Source organism: Balaenoptera physalus (assembly GCF_965194825.1).
Source record: "Balaenoptera physalus genome assembly, chromosome: X".
Classification (NCBI taxonomy): Eukaryota; Metazoa; Chordata; class Mammalia; order Artiodactyla; family Balaenopteridae; genus Balaenoptera; species Balaenoptera physalus.
This window is the reverse complement of record NC_138903.1, coordinates 101500788-101508997: the sequence shown is the minus strand read 5'-3', so window position 1 is coordinate 101508997 and position 8210 is coordinate 101500788. Positions and strand designations below refer to the sequence as shown.

Here is an 8210-nt window from a genome sequence, read left to right as displayed (position 1 = left end):
AAAAGTAAGCCTGTTGAGAGACAACAAGAGAGGGTAGCAGAGTGATCCCAGATGAGCTAAAGGTGTTATTGGGTATGTGAGGCCAATTTTATCCCTGGCGTCTATTTGTATAATTTTATGTACATTGAACAAAGAGTGATTCTAAAGCTGCCTTTTATTGAGTCTATCTTGTATGCCAGGCATTGAGCATTGCATATTACTGACATTAAAGATATAAAATGTATTATCTCAATTTATCAAGTTAAAACTCCTAAAATACAGATATTATTTGGTGAAGGAGCTTAACCATTTTACCAAATCTATATCATCACTAGTTTTATTTGTTTTTGTTGTTTTAGAAACTGTGAATGCAGTCAACAAAACAAGAAACTCAAGTTCTTTTGTCAGTATCTGGAAATGATATATAAATAATAGCAACTAAACAGCATTAATAACAGTACCTATTGTACAGATTATCTTAATCAATACTTAAAAAAAAATTAAAAGTATGTCAGCAGTTTTCAAAGTGTGGTTCAGGGACCCTGGGAGGCCTCTGATACTCTTTTAGAGAGTTTGCTATGTTTCCCTTTTCCAGCTATTTATCTTTAAAACTGCATTTTCTTTATAAACTTCAACCCAAATAACGTAAAACAGGTTGAAAGCAGATACATAAATGAGTATCCAACTATATTTCCCTAAAACTAAATATTAAAGAGATTTTAAAACTGTAAAACAATGTCGGCCTTCTCTCAAGTATTTTTGGGAAATATAGTCTATTTTTATAAAAAATATTTATGTTAATATTAAATGGATTCATTACTGTTATTTAAAATGAAATGATTCATAAATACGTTGAACATTTCTCAGTTTTAATTTATATTATAATAAATATCAATAGATATAATCCACACAAACAAAAGCTCTTTGAGGTCTTCAATTATTTTGAAAAGTATAAATAGGTCCTGACACCAAAGAGTTTGAGAGCTGCTGTTCTATATTAATGGATGAAGTTACATAAGCCCTGGAGAGTTAAATTCAGCAAATTTATAAAGTCTTTCTCAGTATTTTAAATTTGTCAGCTAGTAGAAATTCAGGTGATGTTATGTCAGGGTAAACATAAACAACATCAATAATAGCAACTAAATATTTTACATGCATCATCTCACTCATTGTCGTAAAAATTATGAAAGGCGCATGTTATTCGGTGAAGTTAACTTCAGAAAAGTTAAATTAATTTAGCAAGTATAATGGAGCAGTATTTGATATTTTTAAACCTTTGATTTGTCCAAGGAGAAAAAGTGAAAATGAACTCTAAAGAAGATATACAGATTGCCAACAAACACATGAAAGAATGCTCAACATCATTAATCATTAGAGAAATGCAAATCAAAACTACAATGGGATATCATCTCACACGGGTCAGAATGGCCATCATCCAAAAATCTACAAACAATAAATGCTGGAGAGGGTGTGGAGAAAAGGGAACCCTCTTGCACTGTTGGTGGGAATGTAAATTGATACAGCCACTATGGAGAACAATATGGAGGTGCCTCAAAAAACTAAAAATAGAACTACCATACGACCCAGCAATCCCACTACTGGGCATATACCCTGAGAAAACCATAATTCAAAAGGATAAAGAAGATGTGGCACATATATACAATGGAATATTACTCAGCTATAAAAAGAAATGAAATTGAGTTATTTGTAGTGAGGTGGATGGACCTAGAGTCTGTCATACAGAGTCAACTAAGTCAGAAAGAGAAAAACAAATACCGTATGCTAACACATATATATGGAATCTTAAAAAAAAAAAAAAAAAAAGGTCATGAAGAACCTAGGGGCAAGACAGGAATAAAGACGCAGACCTACTAGAGAATGGACTTGAGGACACTGGGAGGGGGAAGGGTAAGCTGGGACAAAGTGAGAGAGTGGTAGTGTATATATGGACATATATACACTACCAAAAGTAAAATAGATAGCTAGTGGGAAGCAGTTGCATACCACAGGGAGATCAGCTCGGTGCTTTGTGACCAGCTAGAAGGGTGGGATAGGGAGGGTGGGAGAGAGGGAGACGCAAGAGGGAAGAGATATGGGGATATATGTATAACTGATTCACTTTGTTATAAAGCAGAAACTAACACACCATTGTAAAGCAATTATACTCCAATAAAAACATTAAAAAAAAAAAAGAAAGAAAATATCAGGTATAAATAACAACAATTGCAATAATAATAACTACTTTTTACTGAGTGCTTTTTATTTGTCACACACTGAGTCATGTGTTTTATAATTATTATATACTTTCATATATTATTTAATCCAGACAAAAAACATAAAAAGAAGGAATTATTAACTAGAATTACTAAGTCTTTCTGAAATTAACTTCGATAAATCTATATCATCTTTAGAATTTTAGAAACAACAAAGATAAATTATAATCCACATTCGGCTGAAAATATCAGGTACTACTTCAACCAATAAACAGTCAAATATTTTGCATGCATTATCTCATTTAGTTCTCAGAAAACCCTGTAAAAGTGATTACTATTCATTAAGGTTACTTAAACTCAGAGAGAAAAAAATACTTTCAATAAACATGTGGAGTCTTAACATTTTAGGAACACTGAATTCAGTAATAGTTATAGTTCAAGTTTTTATTGAAAATATGTGTTACTATGACTACCACGACTACTAACTATCATTTATTGAGTGCTTACTAACTTTGGTACTGTATCTGCAGTATATACTTTATATGCATTATTTTATTCTAGCCTCATAAAAGCCATAAAATAACTTGGTGCAGTTATTTTACTTCAGATAAGGCAAGTAAGTTCAGAGAATGTATAAAGATGTTCACATTATTTCTTGAAGCCTTGAATTCAAGCAACACAGATCAATTCTCTTCAGTCAGATAATAATACCATATGCCAATGATTCTTAGATGTACATTTCTTTTAGATTTTAACATCTTCTAATGTGTGATGCATCTTACAATTGATAGTATCTTACATCAGTGTTGGCCAGACAGTAGTCATTACATAGTGTTACATTGTCAGCATATGTGTGAGCCTGGTCTGATAAACTTCTTTTGACATCTTCTGGTAAGATCAAGATTACCAGTAGCAAAATTTGCAAAATGGCTATCAGCAGCATGGTAATAGTTCACTGTGAACGAAAAATTATGTCATAACAGGCAAAAAGAGGGAGTGTTCTGAACAAGGCATCCTCAACAGCATCCAATGTCACAGAAGGGTCTAGAATTTGAAACATTTCCTCTGTCTTTGAAAATGAGGAGGTCACTGGTGATTATAGAGAGAACAATTATAGTGGAGTAGTGAAGACAGGAAACAGAGTGCCAAGAGATGAATAATAAATGGTAATTAGATAGAGGAAAGAGAGATTATAAAGTACATTTCCTGGAGCAGATTGACCAACATCAAATTGAAAACATAGATTAAGGGAATTTTTTACTGAACTGCAGGGCTATCTCCTAGGTATCTATTTTCATGAGTTTTTCATGGAGAGGAATTTTTTCAAGGACACCTAGGAGGATGACACAATGTCAGGCTGATGGGAGTGGTCCCTTGCCTCACGGAGTAATAAGTGAGTCCCTTGACAACGGGAATTGACAGCAGAAGATGAAGGAACTATTTTCAGAGAAGAACATAGAAGACAAAACAAACACAAGCAGTGCTGCCTTAGTTCTCAGGTGACAAAGTGTGACTGAGAGTTGGAGAAACATTTTGCATACTTTGGCAGATAAATCAGTATTGTGTTGATGCAGGGGGAATTTTAAAGAAGTCAGAATCAGGTTGAGAGTCAACTTTGAACTCAAGGAGTTTTTAGCTTTGGGAAGAGTAGGAACCTAGGCATGCATGAATGAAGGATATCGAGTAAGGAAAAGACCTTAAACGACTTTGAGGGAAGTGGAACTAAAAGAAGAAGATTCTTCGTAAGCAGGAAAGCATGAGAAGACAGTTCATGAGGTGACAAAAGGAGTGCCCAGGGTTTGTAAGATAAATTTGGGTAAGAGTTTGTGGACAGCTGGGTGTTAAAAAGAAATAGCAAGCACCAAATGGAGTCATCTGCCTCCATGACAGTGAACCAAGGCTTAATAGCAGTCTCAACTTCTCCCAATAATGTGACTTTTAAGCAATCTGAAATTTCCTGGTCAGCACTAATGATGTAATCTGCATAATAAGACCCCTTCCATTACCTTTCCCCTCAAACGAAGATGACCTAACCTGAAATAATTCTTTTCTTTTGCTAATAGCTTCCTTGCCCCACTCTCCTTCTGCCTGTAAAAACCTTCCATTTTGTCCAGTCCCTTGAAGTGCTTATCTATTCACTAGATGGGATGCTACCCAATTCATGAATCATTGAATAAAGCCAATTAGATCTTCCAATTTACTCAGTTGAATTTTATTTTTTAACAGTGAGGGAGGTCCTAGGGAGGTCCAACTATAATATGGCTGAGTGCATGAGGAAGTAAAATTTGAGGTAACATCGAAATATGGCAACATTACTACTGATGGGTAGCAGAATATGCCACCCCAAAATATGCGTCTTTGGCATAAGGATTATTTTGAGTTGATTATTTTGAGAAATGACAGACACAAGAGAAGCTCTGAAAGCAGCCTAAGAGAAATTTGCATTTACAAAGGAAATCTCCATTAGTAAACATTTTCCTCTCTGTACCTGGAAGAGAAGGATGACTAAATCATAAGAGAATCTTATCAATGGAGAAGAAGCCCAGTTAATTCTGCATAACAAACCTAACCCTTGTTTACCTAGCTTTTCCTGGTCACCTCTTATAACTGGTTTCCCCCACCCCACATCTTTATTTGTCTTTAGCTGAAGATGGTATTTAAGGTGATGGCTTGCACAATTTGGGGGAGTTACTTAGTTTTTCTGGGTATCTCCCATGTATACATAAAATATACATGTTAATAAATTTGTTTGTTTTCTCTTGTTAAACTGTGTTTTATTATAGGAGTCTAAGCCAAAAACTCAGAAGGGTAGAGGGAAAATTATTTTTCCTCCTCTACATTGCTCACAAGCTAATGAAGATTGAGGAAACTAAGATTATATTTAAGGTACAATAATATGCTTATGCATTAAAGGTGAAAGCCAGTAGAGTGGAAGAGCTTAAAGATACAGAAAAGAAAGGTTAAGATGATAGGTAAAGGTCCCTGAGGAGGCAAAGTTGGAAACAGTTGGAAAAATTACACTAGGACTAAAGACTGGTTGTTCCTTTCTATTAGAAGACATAGTAGTATGAATGGGTGGCAGAAATTATTGGGCCCTATACAAAACGGTAGAAGAGAGATGAGAAGAAAGTGTTAAATGGCAAAAGAACAGAGTTGTTAACTGGATGCACAAAGTGATTTAAATGTATATCTGTTGATTCCACAAAGCAGTGAGAAATAAGGAGAGTAAATGCAGATAGATGAGTGTGGATAGTCAGCTTTCTTAAAGATAAAATCAGACAGTTGAACACCCTTACATGCTATTGGAAAAATATTCAGGAGAGGGAGTTTGAAGATGCAGAGAAAAAGACATTGAGTAATGGAGCCAGACCCTGAGAACTTGAGAAAAAATAGACTCATGGGTTCCAGGAAGAAAGTCAAGACTTGGGTAGAGGGTGGCCTCAATTCTCTTGTAACAGGTTAAAAAAAAAAAAAAGATTATTATACAAGGGAAAGAAGAGAGTCTAAATTAAGGGAAGAGTAGAGGGGATTGGGAGAATAGACAGATTTTTGGAGCTATTTAGAAGTTCCATTGATAGGATATGGTGATTGATAGGATGTGGCATGTGAGGGAGAGGCAAGAGTTAATAAGTAAATGAAAATTTCTGTTTTGTTTCATTAGGTAGATGGGGATGCCATTAAGCACAAGAACATAGATGAAGGAGCAGGATTTTGGCAGTGAAAGTAATGGACTCACTTTGGATTGTGTAAAGCTAGAGATGTTTGTGAGTATCAATATGGAATTCTCTGTGAATATAGTTGTTTAAAACTCAGGAGACAGGTGTGGGTTGGGAACAGGATCTTTCTTATAAAGGGAAACTTCAAGGTCATGATCTTTTAGGGAGAACTTTGGTGAAAAGAAGAGTCATACAAAAATCTAGGGAAAGGGTTCCAAACCTTTTTGTACCTAAGGATCTCTTCTTAGAATAATGTTTTGAATGTATAAAATAACATACAGGAGATTGCAAAGGAAATAAATTATTTTGACATTCTGCTATCAAAATATTAAAGATAAAATTTAGAAACAGTAATATATGCAGGTTTTAATTAGCACATTAAATAACAAGATCTAGTAATGGGCCTAACAGCTCCTGAAATTTGAAATAGTGATGAACATCTATCATATGGCAAGACATCTGCCACAACTGAATATGATTTTCAAGTATTTGTAATGCCTATTGGTGATACTGTTACAGATATTGCAAATTACTATTTTGGTTTATTGCTTACATTTGTAATTGAAGTAAATCCCAAATTTCAGTTATAAGTTAGTTAAAATAAAGATGCAGGGAGGGAGTGGCCAAGATGGTGAAGTAGAAAGGCCCTGAGTTCACCTCCTCTCATAGGAACATCAAAATTACAACTATTTACAGAACAACCATCAATGAGGACAACCTGAAGACTAGTAGTAAAGATCTTTTACAACTAAAGATATAAAGAAAGAACCAAAATGAGACAGGTTGGAGGGGTAGAGACACAATATAGTCAAGACCCATCCCCCTGGGTAGGTAACCCACAAATGAGAGGATATTACAATTGCAAGGGTTCTTCCCAAGGAATGAGTGGTCCAAGCCCCACGCTGGGGTCCCTGCCCAGGGGGCTTGCACCAAGAAGACAAACCCCCAGAATGTTTGGCTTTGAAGGCCAGTGGGGCTTACTTTTGGGGAAGTTGAGGGCTATAGGAAAAAGAGACTCCACTCTTGGCACACACAAAGCCTCACAAGCTCTGAGACCCAGGACAGAAGCAGTAATTTGAAAGGAGCCTGGGTCATAACCACTTGCTATCTTAGCCTCCTGGAGAGGCAGGAGAAAACTGGGATCCACCCTGGGGACATACATGCTAGCAGCAGCCATTTTGGGGAGCTCATTCTACCATGAGGACACTGGCGCTGGCAAGTGCCAATTTTAGCACCAGAGGGCACAGGACCCAGCCCTGCCCACCAGCAGGCCAGCATTAGCCTCAGGAACCCCTGGACTGTGCCACCAGACATGACGGGACACAGCCCTGCCCACCAGCAGCCAGCAATCTTCACACTAGGCAGGGCCCAGCAACCAACCAGACTGGGGGCCAGCCTTATCTACAAGCATGCCTATAGTAGTCAGCCCACCACAAAAGAAGGGCCCATGCAGCTCACATAGATGACACCACTAGAGCATGTAGCTCTGGTGACCAGAGGGGAGTGCACTGCTGAAAGGCATAGGAAGTCTCCTACATAAGGCCACTTCTCCAAGGTCAGGAAATGTAACCCACCTACCAGAAACATAGAAATAAAAACAGCAAATTAGGCAAAATGAGGCAGCAGAGAAATATGTGCCTAAAGGAGGAACAAGATAAAGCCCCAGAAGAACTAAATGGAGATAAACAATCTATCTGATAAAGAGTTCAAGGTAATGATCATGAAGGTGCTCAAATAACTCAGGAGAAGAATGGATAAACACAGTGAGACGTTAGAAGTTTTTAAACAAAGAGTTAGAAAATATAAATAAGAACCAAGCAAAGCTGAATAATACAATAACTGAAATAAAAAATAAACCAGAAGGAATCAACAGTAGATTAGATGATACAAAGGAACAGATCAGGGAACTGGAAAGCAGAGCAGTGGAAATCACTCAGGCTGAACAGAAAAAAAATTTTTTTAAAATATCAGGACAGTTTAAGAGACCTCTGGGACAACATCAAGCCTATGAACACTTGCATTATAGGGATCCCAGAAAGAGAAGAAAGAGAAAAAGGTGCAGGGAACTTATTTGAAGTCATAAGAGCTGAAAACTTCTCTAACCTGGGAAAGGAAACAGACATCCAGGTCCAGGAATCACAGAGAGTCCCAAACAGGATAAACTCAAAGAGGAACAGGCCAAGACACATCGTAATTAAAACGGCAAAAATTAAAGATAAAAAGAGAATCTTAAAAGCACCAAAGGAAAAGCAACAAGTTACGTACAAGGGAACTCCCATGAGGCTATCAGTTGACTTTTCAG

At 36.7% G+C, this 8210-nt stretch overlaps 1 protein-coding gene and 1 pseudogene across 2 annotated transcripts in view; one reads left to right on the top strand and one right to left on the bottom strand.

The window, feature by feature from the left end:
• LOC309652066 (mitogen-activated protein kinase 6 pseudogene) overlaps nucleotides 1–8210 on the top strand; it is a 52735-nt pseudogene that overhangs the window by 3269 nt on the left and 41256 nt on the right. The window contains exon 2 of the transcript XR_014268785.1: nucleotides 4976–5956. The product of XR_014268785.1 is annotated as a mitogen-activated protein kinase 6 pseudogene (transcript). The remainder of the gene's footprint in view (nucleotides 1–4975; nucleotides 5957–8210) is intronic.
• Nucleotides 1–8210, bottom strand: part of HTR2C (5-hydroxytryptamine receptor 2C) — a 55622-nt gene that overhangs the window by 16628 nt on the left and 30784 nt on the right. The gene's annotated exons all lie outside the window — the stretch shown is intronic.